This window comes from Macrobrachium nipponense, chromosome 10 (genome assembly GCF_015104395.2).
Source record: "Macrobrachium nipponense isolate FS-2020 chromosome 10, ASM1510439v2, whole genome shotgun sequence".
Classification (NCBI taxonomy): Eukaryota; Metazoa; Arthropoda; class Malacostraca; order Decapoda; family Palaemonidae; genus Macrobrachium; species Macrobrachium nipponense.
The window spans coordinates 95,801,697-95,815,780 of NC_087204.1; the positions used below are offsets into that span (position 1 = coordinate 95,801,697).

A 14,084-nucleotide genomic window follows, 5' to 3' on the forward strand; every position below is an offset into this window, starting at 1 on the left:
AACTTTCTGAATCGACGACCCTCCCCTTTGCCCATTGGTCGCTCCCTCCACACGCCCCCCCCCCCCCCACAACCCCCAGCGGTTGAGGCTCCAGAATTGATGGAAATCATGACTTCGTTGGTCCTAGTGGATCTATTATTCATTATGTGTTTGTGTCATTCATCGTCCCATTCATTCAAAGCCGTCGAAGAACCGTCTTTCACTGTCAAAGACGAGAGATATCTGATGGACGAAAAAAAATCTTAATGGCTGGAACCATGACAGCGCAAACCCTTTCATCTTTCTGAAGCACATCACTGACGCTCCTCCTGTAAACGTCACTCTGTCATCTCCTGCATCCAAGAAATAACGAAATTTCGCTCTCTAATTAAGCTGTTGAAGGTAAACACTGCCATGACAAGCAAGCCTACAGGCTACATAAACACAAGCGATAAGAAATCGCGCGGCCGCGTTAGGCCTACCTGTTCACGGCCCACAAGTGGCTCTTCTCAGAAGTTGTGTGACGTCATGATCGGCAGGTGTCCAGGTGAGCCTGCGCACATGGATGTAACCAACCATCGCCAGGGGCAGGCAGAACTAAACGGGAGAGTGTCTTGTTGTACATTTGAATTATCTTAAGCGGCTTCTAACTCGGACACGGAACGACTTTCTAGATAGCCGTTTTAACTTCTCTTTTTCTAAAGTGCTTTACTCGACTCCCGTCACTGAAAAACAATTAGGCTGAGTGCACCCTTTTACGAAGAGGAGATTTTATCCTCCCAGAACCTGAGTAACGACTGTAAAAGAAACTCTCTCTCTCTCTCTCTCTCTCTCTCTCTCTCTCATGATTCCTAAAAGTTGCATAACTTTATTGTAAACTAAATAACTTTGTGTCTATGATTCCTAGAGGGTGCATACCCTCATTGCAAACTGTCTATGATAATAAACTCATTCGTGGGTGACATCCCTTTCCGATGCTCATTGCAGTCAGGAAATCAGTACTACGATGGAAAAAGAAATGCTACAGACTTGGTAAAACAAGACGAGTAACGTCGTGTATGCAGATCGGCAAAAGGAGAGAGAAGTTGCCTGTGGAAGCCAAAGTTTGAATGTATGATAGAATCGTATACAGGCGATTCTCCAATATGGAAGCGGAGTGTCGATGATGACTGCCAATGAAGACAAAAAGGTTACAACTGCTAAGATCAGTTATTTACGTAGTATGGGAGGTAACAGTGGATATGGGGAGAAGTGGTAAAAAGTCACAGGTGGTTTGGGATGGTTTGATCATGTGGAGATACAGGAACAAATAGGATTATTGTGTTGGCGAGGATGAAGAAGTGCTGGACAGCTGACGTTGAAGAGGTACCGGAATGAAAGCGCTTTATTTTCAGGGAGAGTAAAAGTGCGTGCAACACTAAAGGGATGAATGAAATAGTACATATGGGCGTAGAAGGGTTCAGTGCACTGTTAACGAGCCTTCTGCCTAAGCATGTGAAGCAGCTAATGGTATGGATGTATTTATGTGAGGAGGTCATCGCTATCAAATATTCAACAGAAGAACGTGGCAGGGATTAATGTCTCTGCAGAGACAAATCCTATTAAGAGAAGCGTGTTATTGCTGATATCATATATATATATATATTAGTATATATATTATATATATAATATATATATATATATATATATATATATATAATATATATCTATATATATTACATATATATATATATATATATATATATATATTATATGAAGAAGTCATGCTTGCTTAAAGTCTAGGTTATGCCTTTGTATAGGGGTACACACTCAAGTAATGAAAAGCATTTGACGATCCCCTCTGGCACGTTGCTTACCAGTTTTATCAACACATAAATCCTTGATAAGGAAAACAGAGAAGACTCTATATAAAATTAATGGAGCTGATGCAGCAATCCTTTTTAATAAGACTAGTTTAAAAGAGGGTCTACTCCCAAGATATACGAACAAATCAGGCTGCACGACCCCACAGCTAGAGAAAAGCATATCAGTCATTTTTGTATAAATAAAAGCATTGATAAACATGCGGGTGGGTGCAGGAATTCTCCCCCGACTGAATTAGGGATTCGAGGTATTTAGAAAGCCTAATCTAAAACAAGAGGGTGTTACTTAATAAGCATCAGTAAAAGTGGGATGGAATGCAGTTGCTTTACACGTCAGTCTGATTGGAGCTTTGAATGAGAACGGTCAAATGATCGGATTATGAAAAAGGCTTAAATGAGGTTTTGATTTTTGAGTCGTAACTAGTTGTCTTCACGTTCGCATTATGAAAATGGTTTAAATGAGGTTTTCATTTCTGATTCGTAACTAATTATCTTCACGATCGGATTATGAAAAGGGCTTAAATGAGGCGTTGATTTTTGAGTCGTCACTAATTATCTTCCTGATCATTGTCCGCACTGAAAGACGTCGCGTATATATACGTGAAAATGGTGGTATACGCTCATCCATATTCCTTTAAATACATATACATCGAAGACAAACTCCCCGCATCATCATTTTCTTCACCATTTTCTTTGTCACTTTCCGAATTTTGAAGTCCTTTTCCGTCTCGCTTCCTCTTTCGCTCCATCTAGTTAGTTTTGTCACCTTGCTCGCGAAGGCCCCCGAATTATACAGACTTAACACCAACCTTCTCCGAGAAGCAGATCTTTTTGAAAATAAAACGTTTTGTCACAGTCAGCTTCGACTTCTTGCAGTTCCTTTTTTTAACAACATTGAAAATGATAATCTTGAATCAGTTTTCCAACGCATAAGGCCTACTTAATCTAAACAATCATACGGTCATGAGAGAAGTAGAGGCAAAAAGATGAAGTAAAAAAAAAAAAGTGTGCACAGGCAAAGATTTTTACCTGTAGATTTGCGTGTAGGCTGTAGAATTACGTTCTGGTGAGGCAGAAAATATAGATAACTAAGGGTCAACGAAATATCAGGGGTACTAAGTCCAGTGGGACCAAGAGATGTAAGAGGTTTGAAAAACAGAAGCAGGGAAAGAATTCCAAATCTCGCCTGTGAAGGGAAGGAGGGCCCCATCGAACTATGCAATCTGATGGGTACTGATTTTAACGCGCTGCTGGTGAGGATCCTGAGTAGATGTACGACGCGGCGATGTATTTTGCTTTTTTGTTTCTACAAGAATATTCGAAGTATCTCAGTAGCTAAAGGATGAAGTAATTAATAATATCTTTTTTTTGATAACTCCAATTGTCTATATTTCTATATTCTTTTATCTATTTGAAAACTGATGTCAATGATAATAGTCGACCTGCTTTCATTTCAGTGAGGACGTCCTTTATTCATGATTAACATGCGCATGAGTCTCAAAGCAAATAAACATATCAAAATGTATTCAAGACTCCTCAGAGTAGACAACGTTACTTGACATAATTTTCACATTTTCTATTATCAGTAGATTCTTACTATTATCAGTGGCTAATCTTACCGGGTTAAATCAATGAATGTTAGCACAAGATGGAAACCGAGTCGTAATCCTAGGCTTTGGTTTTGGAGTATGCGGCCATGCAAAACAACATGGCCTCAAAAAGCGCAGTTGCCATGTCCGTGTGACGCGATACAGCAAGAAAGTGACTGATACATGAGGAGGAGGGATGATGCTTCCTTCGACGGCACAGAGGAGGCGAATATAAGAACACGAGAAAAGAGGAGGAGGAGGAGGAGGTTGTGAAGGAAGAGGAGTTGGTGGTGGAGGATTCGAAGCAGGTCAATGACAGGGTAGGGAAGGGAACGAATCATTTCTTTTTTAGGAGCAAAAAAAAAGTGATGATTGAAATTTGCAGGATATTGCAAAAGGGGCTCTCATGTGTATTTGCATGAATGGGTTAGACTGGGTCGCCAGGCAATTGGTAGGGAAGGAGGGCCTGATGGCGGGGTAGTACGGCACAACCTTCAGGGTATGGTAGGCCTGACCAGGGACGGTGGGGGCTTGCGCATGCGCCGAAGTCGTGGTCCAGTGAGTGGAGTGGCCGTGGTAGGGGCCTAGGGCAGAGCCCCAGTCCAACCAGCCAACCACCGTCACTGACTCCTCTACCCACAGCGACTACAGCCTTCTCTCTAACTCCTGCCACACGGCCGCCGACGTCCAGTTTAAGCCTTGTCGTTCTGGTCTACCCGCGCCTGCCCGCACACACTCCTCGCCCCAAACGGCACTGCCACGTCCTCGACCACTCGCTCAGAGCTTAACAGAGGTCTTTCTGGACACTGGAAACACCTGTGCCTGCTAGGTCCTCTTCGGTCTAGTGGCGATACATTCTGGTAAAAGTCTGTGAGTGGAGGGTGTGTGTGTGTGTGCGTGTTTGATAATGTGTGTGTGAGTTTGTGTGTATCTATGTGCTGCGACTGTCGGGACCCAGGTGCAGGTTAGCAGCTTTGAAGTCGACTGGAGAGGGAGGCAGGAGGCACCTGTTCCCCGTGACCGCAGCAGCAGCAGCGAGGATGCCACATAGCCTTACCCCTGCTCTCCAGAGTGCTATTGCCCATGCAGTGCCAAAGGGCAACACACACTGCTTCTAAGTGCCTTCTGCAGGAACGGAAATTACAAGGTCTGTAGACGAGCCCAGTTCAAAGAGATCTTGCAATTCTGGTCTCCGCTAGATCTCAAGCGAGAGAGAGAAGAGAAGTGGAAGCTGCAACATATTTCTCCTTCCAGCGTTGCAGCTCGCATGTGACACTGTTGCTACGGAACGCTGGAACCATCCCTGGAAGGCTAGAGTGCTACTGGTATCAAATACTCAACTCCAGAGGTCGTTCCAGAGGGGTCGACCAAGAAACATTGAGAATTATTTTCTCTGAATAATAGTTTTTGGATATCATCCGAGTTATCTTCACGAAGAAACAATTGCAAATAAAAGAAAATACTGTGCATAAGCAGAAAGTTCGACTTTGCATCACATTGTCCTGACGTGCAGCAAAGCACCGACCTTTGTTGGTTTGTGTCCAGAAGGTTAGTGGATGGCTTTGGGCAACGGTGGGTTGCGGTGAGAGGTGTGATAATATGGTGCTACCTGCATAGAGTTACTGGTGCTGCTCTTGTGTCGAAGTGAAGACCACTTTCTACCACTTAGGTAATACACGAATTCTGTCCCGAGGCCTTTGGAAAAGCTACTCTCGGGTCGAGTGCAAAAATTCACACCATTTGGCTATCTGTGATTGGACGGCCATTTTGCAGTGAGAATTGCATTTTGCGCGTGGAAAAAAATATCTCACAATACGTGCTAATGTTTACTGTGGAAGCGAGAGTTACATTTTACAGTGAATGTGTAGGACCTGGTGCTTAGCAGGAAGTCAAAATAGAAATAAGAGAGACCTTGATGAAACGGGAATTATCATTGCAGTTCTAAGTGTTGTCTTTTAAAGAGTGCTTTTGAGAAGTGGTACCATCAAAATTTCACGCCCCCCTCTCGCCTTTCCACAATGGAGACCGCCGTCTCATGAGAATCAAAAGAGGCAAAGGAAAAATCTATACATTTTCTCTTAATTCGTCCTGAAAAGAGAGTGTGATTTTTCTCTAAAGCCAGCTTGAAGGCTGGCCTTCCGTGAGACGTTAGAATTCCGCAGGTGTACACGAGCTTCGAAGCAGTTTTAAACCCCCCCCCCCCTTCCCCCCCAAAAAAAAATCTTAAATTCATCTTACAATTACCCTCTGGATTTAAAACGTGTAGAGTGTGATTCCTTTCCTCTGTACCTGTCATACCTGGGTTGGTTCGCTGGGGGCTCCTTAGTTTCCGAAACCTGTGAGGATGTGATCGACAAAAGGTCGGCCACTGGCGGCGCCCCTTCTATAAACCTACGACCATTGACACGCAGACATACACTTACACGAAAGGAGAATCGAGGGAGTCGCTTACAGGATTAAGAACGTAACTTCGTAAGTGACAGGTAAGGCAAATGAGGTTTTCGTTTTTCACCTGCCTTTGACTTATATGATATTGTAAATAGAGCAAAATCCTCTTCATTGTTACAAAGAGGATTTTCATTGTTTGCATAAACACATGCAGTTATATACTACGTTTACTTCTATATATATATATATATATATATATATATATATATATATATATATATATATATATATATATATATAGATATATATATAGATATATAAATGTGTGCGTGTTTGTTTCTTGCGTAAAGTGTCAAAACCTGCATGTGTATAAATGTCAGCAACTCTTGCGCACATACAAACGTATTGATGTAAGTTACTTCCCTTCGGCCAACGTACGAAAAAAATATTTAGGACTGTTAAGGAAGAATTGTTCGAATTACGAAAATGAAGGACATTCATATGGAACGTTTCCTGCCATTTTCACTTCCTTTTACATGATTTTTCACGTGCAGTTCGTAATCTCTTTTCTTTGGACCTTGTAAAGAACAAGCACGTAATGAAAAATGCAACTTAGTACAGCTAACCATTAAATGTACTTTCTTATGAATGAATCTGAGAAGGAATAATGAGATTATTGTGACTTGTTTCCACACAGACACAAGGGACGAATAGATAATACGCATGCATATTGGTATCTGAATCTCTTATCACTTAGCTGAAACAAAAGAGTGTTGCTCGTCAGCGCAGTTTTTCCCCAGAACAAAATTTTACTGACGGGATCATTGCAAATGACAGAAACTCTTCATAAATAAGAGGCACCCCTAAAGGAGAGATAACTAAGGCCCTAGTTCATTCAGAGGTTAAGGTTAAACTAGTTCTCGAGGAGAAACACGGAAGTACGTACTGGCCGAAATGCGAAACGAAGCTAAAGCATCTTAATCTTGTCGACATACGCGTGTTCTTTTTTTTATACAGGCAATACAGAAGAGGTTATTTTGAATAGAATATTGTAAGAATAATGTGTTTGCAGATCTTCTGCTGGTAAATGTTGTTGCTTAATATCCCCGAAAGACAAAATTAAAGGAATTTTCAAACCTTCAGTTAAACCTGTGTACGTACGTAGATGTGTGCTTGTATATCAGACTATACAATTATCTGGATAAAGGAAGACTTGTTAAAGACTCATCTAATTCCTAAGGCCTAAGGTATTAAGGGAAGAAATTTAACAAGTAATGCACGTACCAAAGCAAATAAATAAATAAAAAAAGTCTGACAGAACAAGATAGACGAAATTACACCACATAAAGAATCTCGATGCTTACTTGAGAGAGGAAATAACCAACCATTAGCTGTAAATTCATATTTGTAAATAAACTATACTGTTGCAATTCTCGTGATTTGAAAAAGCTTGGTGATATGATTTGAATATTAATAATTTTATTGATATTATTTTTTCAATTGTTGAATAATGAAACAGATGCCAGGCGATGGTTTAAGCTTGAAGAGTAGAATCTTCTTTTATAAACACAAAGACGCGGCGCTGTCATTACGTGTTTAATGTAATAAGCAACCTATTATTTCAATATATATATATATATATATTATATATATATATATATATATATATATATATATATATATATATATATTTATATATATATATAATACTATATATATATATATATATATTTATATACTATATATATATATATATATAGTATATATATATATATTAGGATGCGAACTGACTTCAGTTTACGTGCTTCGTGTGATTAAATTTTATCGATCTAAAAGAGGTGAATCTTGCACATGCTATCTTGCTCTATAATAATGGTATTATTATTATTATTATTATTATTATTATTATTATTATTATTATTATTATTATTATTATTATTATTATTATTAGTGGTGGTGGTGGTGGTGGTGGTGGTGGTGGTATCAGTAGTAGTGGCTAACAATTTGAATAGGAAATAAATAATGACTTTAAAGAGATCCTGGAAAACTACAGAAGTTGGTTACTTCTTGGCTCCTTCGACCCACAAATTGCCCTGATTATAGTTAGGAGCCAGTGAATCCTAACCCAACATAACTTTGCTCCTGCGACTGTTATAAATGTCCAGGTCACCCCAGGTCAACTTTTTTCTTTTACAGTAGGAATTCAGGGCACGAGGGATGCGTGGTATTCAAAAAGAAAATAAAAATCAGGTGTTCGAAGCACCGGGGTCAGTGGAAAACATGTACATTGTAATTTCCTTTCAGATTCGTTTCGTAATTATTATTTAATAGCTCTCATGAATAAAATTAGCAAACTTGTATCAGGAACAAGCCTGAAACTTATAATTTGCACATTACAACAAAATAAATTGCACCCAAGTATGGCTTGTTAACTGTTTATACTATATATAATTCGTTTAAGATTAGACGACCTTAAATCTGTGTTATGGCAACTGTTACCATGTATCATTTATGTAACATGAGATAATATTAAATACGTGTCGTAATAAGAAAGAATTTTTCCTTTTTTTTATTATCAGCTCAAAAATAAATCATAAGTTAGAATGCTGTGCGTTGGCCAGAGAAATAACGGTAATTACTAGGTAATTTTTGTTTGTTTGTATGGTGTTTTTACGTTGCATGGAACCAGTGGTTATTCAGCAACGGGACCAACGGTTTAACGTGACTTCCGAACCACGTAATTACTAGGTAATGGGTTATTTATAGGTAATTAATACGATAAACGATTATCCCTCTTCCCTTCTTTGCGTCATGTTTTACGAAATGTTGAACAATGCACGAAGAGGTAACGCTAATGATGGAAATTTACATATGTAAATAATATTGATAACATTAAGTATAATTATTTTTCAGAATAAAGGAACATACGTACAGAACGATTTAGAATAAAGAAAGAAGCGAAAACCTACCCGGTAACGCTGAATATACGTAGACATTAGTCAAATCGTACATAACTAACCATCATCGATTCATTTTATTAAAATGGTTATACTCGGTTATAATATAGCATCATTTTTTTAGAGATTTTCGTGTATCCACCCTTTCATTGTTGCTATATTCTGAGTTTGTATCAGTTTCTTGGACGATATCTTACATTAAAAATAGGAACAGTAACACGAATAATAATAATAATAATAATAATAATAATAATAATAATAATAATAATAATAATAATAATAATAATAATAATGACTGGACTAGTGTTAATAGTCATCCTGTCTGTTGATACAGTAATCAACCAGGGTCTTGCATCTATTATGGTTAAGAAGAAAAATCACTCATTCATTTAACTTTGAAATAACAGTCACCAATAACATTAATTAAAACAACATTTAACAACTCCAAGAGAGAGAGAACATAACTAAACTCTTTTGCTGAATTTAATAAATTCAGGTCGACCAGAACCAAGACGTGACAGGGTATATATTCGTAGTTAAACGTATCATATTTGTCTCTTTCTTTATACATATACATCGGTAAGGACGTGTTATACTATGTATATATACCAGGATTGTCCAAAAAATTCTAATAATTTATATTTGTTTCATAACAACTTGTTTCATTTACACATCCACACATCTTTGCCTGCTTGTAATTGAATATATAAGTAAACAGCATCCTTACCTCTAAATCACATGTTGCTTAATTGATATGAGTAGCTCTACTGCCATTTACGAGTGCTGAGTTACCTTAGGCGTTACATTTAGAAGCCTTAAAGAGGATGGTGATCAAATAACCAATGAATTCAAACGTCTTTCTCTGATATGGCCTCTTTTTATCTATCTATTTAATGATTAATTTCTTTACATACTAGTAGTGTATACATATGTATATATACATATATGTTTAGTAATCATTTGTTAAAATCTATATTTTTTATTTTCATTCAACAGTTAATGTAATTATGTTCGGTATTGTTATTTATTGTTTTTTTCGTAAAGTTATTAATACGATCTATTTTTTACTGATGAATAATAAAGTCTATTTACTGTATTTTCTGTTATCGACTGTTTTCACAATGAACATCTATTACGTAGTGCCTTGTTCATTATGGTAATAATAATAATAATAATAATAATAATAATAATAATAATAATAAATAATAATACGTGATAAACTGCATTTCTGCGCGTTATTTGCATGCATAACTAAATTACTTGTTTGTTGGAAGTATCAATTCAGTGCTAAGTCCTAAAAGGCATGGAACAGAAGTTAATATTTATGTAACAAGGATGCATCATCCATGATTAATTTTCAATTATCAGCCGTTAGGATTATGTCAGTCTAACATCGCAATAGATTATCATGGATATTTACCTCAGAAGCTGTATATTCAATCAGGGTCTGCTTATGTAAGATGACAAATTTTATTTTCGATTGTGTTCTTTTTATTATTACATTCCCTCTTTTGAGATACAGGACTCCAGATTCCTTTGGGATAAAGCTCCTTTTTTTCCCTTTCAGTTACTCTTTTCTTGAAACCTGGGGCAAGTAGGACTTGAGTATCATGTAAAAAAAATAGTCTAATTTTTTATTATATTGATCATGATACGAATAAACATCCCCCCGTTTTTCAAATCCGCCTTTATCATAATTTCCCATCTACCTTGATGAGTGGAAGCTACCCATATTTTAAATAACGCAAATAAAATTCCAACACAGAAGCTCCCTCTATACTAATGGTTGATCTAGTTGTGCAGATCAGAGCTCCAACTTACAGATGACCTTGGCATTTATTGGGGTCCGGCCAAATGCATTCTGGGAAAACGCATTCGGCTTCATTCTTTGCATATCACTATCCCAGGCATCTCTCTCTCTCTCTCTCTCTCTCCGAAGCAACAAATGATGCTGAAGGAAATATGCGGAGTTACCTCTTTCTGTTTCTCGACGCCCTCAAGAAGAAGAAGAAGAAGAAGAAGCAGAAGAGGAAAAAGGAGAAAGAGGAACGCAGAGAGGGACTTCTTTCCTAGCCCGGATACCTTGAAGAAGAAAAGGGAAGGGAACTATAGGAGAGTTTTCGCTAAATTTCCAGAGAGAGCGATATATAGAGAAAGAGAAGGGGGTAGGGGCGGGGGGAGAGTCAAATAAGTCGGTTAGGCAAGCAGACTAATGATTGGCAACTGCAGCAGAGGTCAGTTCGTATGATGACTACATCTTTCTACCAATGACGTTCGTCGTACTTCCGGATAACCTCCTGCGTTTTGGGGTCAGCTTCTGAGGTTACCCTTTACAAGATATAACCTCTTTAGATGAAGTCCATCCTAGGAGTCCTTTTGCTCTGAGTGTGACTGGGTTGTAGGTGATATAATATATTGGAACAGATGGCAAAAATAGACGATTCTACTACTTTTGTTTGAAGCAGGTGCTTACGGACCTTATCCATTTGAATTTACTCTACGCTTTTGAAAGTTATCAGGATATAATATCGATTTGACTTGTAGCTCAGCTGAAAATGATTCAGGGCTGTTTCTCTTCAGCTCATTCAGATTTCTTTCATAACTAGATTGAGAGAGAGAGAGAGAGAGAGAGAGAGAGAGAGAGAGAGAGAGAGAGAGAGAGAGAGAGAGAGAGAGAGAGAGAGAGAGAGAGAGAGAGAGAGAGAGAGAGGAGGGCGTTTGGTAAAACTAAAGACTTTCATAATTACAAATAACAAGTTAAGGAGAATAGTCAACAAGAGCTTCAACTTAGTGAATTTCCAAAGGTAGACGCACAATGTATAAATCTTTTTTCAAAAATTAAAAACTTATTACAAATTTATCAAGTGACAAGATAAAAAGCAACATAACTTGTCTGACTAACACTGAATATGTAAATCTCAGTATTAATCAGCATTGCAATTCACATTCCCATAAGGAAAAGTAACACTTTTGCGTTGTATGCCTACGTGCGAAAAATCACAGTACATGCATAAAACATACCAGTATTGTATGACCTTAAAGCATATATACGTCTCTTTCTTTAAACATAAGAAAAAAATAAACAGTGCGCACTCCATGGCACAAATTCAATATTTCAATTTGAAAATAACTATACAAATCTTCGTCCCTTGATCAGAAGAATGAAAATGTTAATTATTTGTCTTTTGATAATAAAAACTGTGATAACAGTTCTGTTTATTTCTACATATAAAGTAAACAATGTTCACTTCACGACTTAAGATTATAATTTCAATTACCTTAGAATAAATATATAATTCATTCTTCCGTCCTGCGGCAAAATGAGAATGTTAATTCAGCTAATAATAATAATTTAATTAAAATAATAATTAAAATAAACATAATAAATAATAATAATAATAATAATAATGATAATAATAATAATAATAATAATATAATAAATAATTAATAATAATAATAAATAATAATAATAATAATAATAATGGGAAGATAATACAGAGGGTACATCAGCCATCGATACGGATGTGTTGATACGTACCTTCGTCATGTCCTTGTTCACAGTGGGGTATTAAAATAAGGCAGCACGGTGGGTACTGGATACTGCTGGGTAGGGAGGGGAGGGAAGGAGGAGGGGTATGTCGGGAGGGGGAGTGGGTATGGGGACTGGGTGGGGGTTACACGTATAACCGAGGTCAGAGAAGTTGGTCTGTCTAGCCAGAAACACAGGTGTGAAAATAAACATTACCTTTCCGCGTTCGACTGCACACCAGTGCAACACTAATGCTGCTCGTTTGGGGGACTCGCTAGAGAAATGTGCCAGGTATTGCGGCTTTCCTTACTCTCTCTCTCTCTCTCTCTCTCTCTCTCTCTCTCAAATGAAGTTCATATTGTTATCTTTTTCTGTTACGTGTCATTATATGGGGTTCCTTTATTAATGTTATTACATATAATCACCAAATTGCACGACAAATTTTGCCAAGTGCCATTTACCTATATGTCACTGTAGAAACAGGGCACTTCAACGACACTTCTAATTAAATTAAATAAGCCAATTATATCGTCCTCTTCTTGTATCATAAAAGAAACTTGGACTATGAATAATTTCTGCATTTGTGTTTGATTTATTTATCTAATTATTGGTTATTAATTACTTATTTCTCTAATTGTTCGTATGCGTACATCGAACCACATCGTTATGGTTTTATGAAATATCTTTTACTTTTTTTACAAAATCAGGTAATAGGGCAAAGATAGTTAACGTGGACTGTTGTCGTCCTATCTACCGCCACTTTGGAATCACAATTATTTAGTTTAAAAAATGAAATCAATAGTACAGATTCCATATTCTGTCATGCTATTTTATTTACTTTTTATGGCTAAATATCGAGATCGATTTCGTTACATAATAAAGTAATCTGAGAGAGAGAGAGAGAGAGAGAGAGAGAGAGAGAGAGAGAGAGAGAGAGAGAGAGGTGGGGTAGGGTGATAGCTTCTGACGCTAATTCAGTTGTACATAATAAACTTTCTGCATCACCATATCATTGCCATTCCAAGTACAGGCTATTGGCTAACCCGCTGACATACACCAAACCTTGGTCAATTCATTCCCATATACTTGAAACCCTCATGCGATCATTGATGGTTTTGTCACTCAAAATAAGTTCCCTAAAAATTTCATGAAATCACCTCTAATACTACTTTGTCAGTCTTAAAATTACTCTGGAAAGGAAAAGAGGGAACAAAAGTTATATCTTTGTTTGTTACGTGCCGTAACGTTTACCAATTTTCATTGTTCCTCAGGCAATGAAGAACTTGATATTCGAGTTATTATGGAACATTTGGATAGGTCATAAGTCATTTCCTATTTGATTCTGTGCAAACCAATATAGAGTATGCCTATTGCATGCTTTAAAGGGAATGCTGGATGTCATTTTTCCATTCCATAAACGTGACTAGAAAAACTGTTCCTTAAAGTTATCGCCCATTTCTCTCATCAACGGAAACAATTCTTTAAACTCTTCTAAATTATAATAGCAAGGAGTGTTGGGGGAGGAAGAGAAAAAGACGTTCAACGAGATCTGTTTAACATTTCTCGAGAAATTTCGCTAACATGAGAACCAGAAAAATAACAGCAGCAGAAACACTTCGCAAGAGCTCGATCTGTGTAATACTCCAAGGAATACGTACTAAGAAACCCCTTTATCCCACCTTAAAAAAAAGTTCAATGGTCTGCATTCTTATTCGAAAGGAAAGAGAGGCACTTCGCATGAAAAGAAGCGGAAGTTTTCTTTGAAGTTGGCAAGTGCGAT

At 37.5% G+C, this 14,084-nt stretch overlaps 1 protein-coding gene across 1 annotated transcript in view; it reads left to right on the top strand.

Moving 5' to 3' along the window:
* The first annotated feature begins 4,050 nt into the window (after positions 1-4,050).
* LOC135223774 (bone morphogenetic protein 2-like) overlaps positions 4,051-14,084 on the top strand; it is a 43,676-nt gene continuing 33,642 nt past the window's right edge. The window contains exon 1 of the mRNA XM_064262552.1: positions 4,051-5,913. The gene's annotated coding sequence lies outside the window, so the exon portion shown is untranslated. The remainder of the gene's footprint in view (positions 5,914-14,084) is intronic.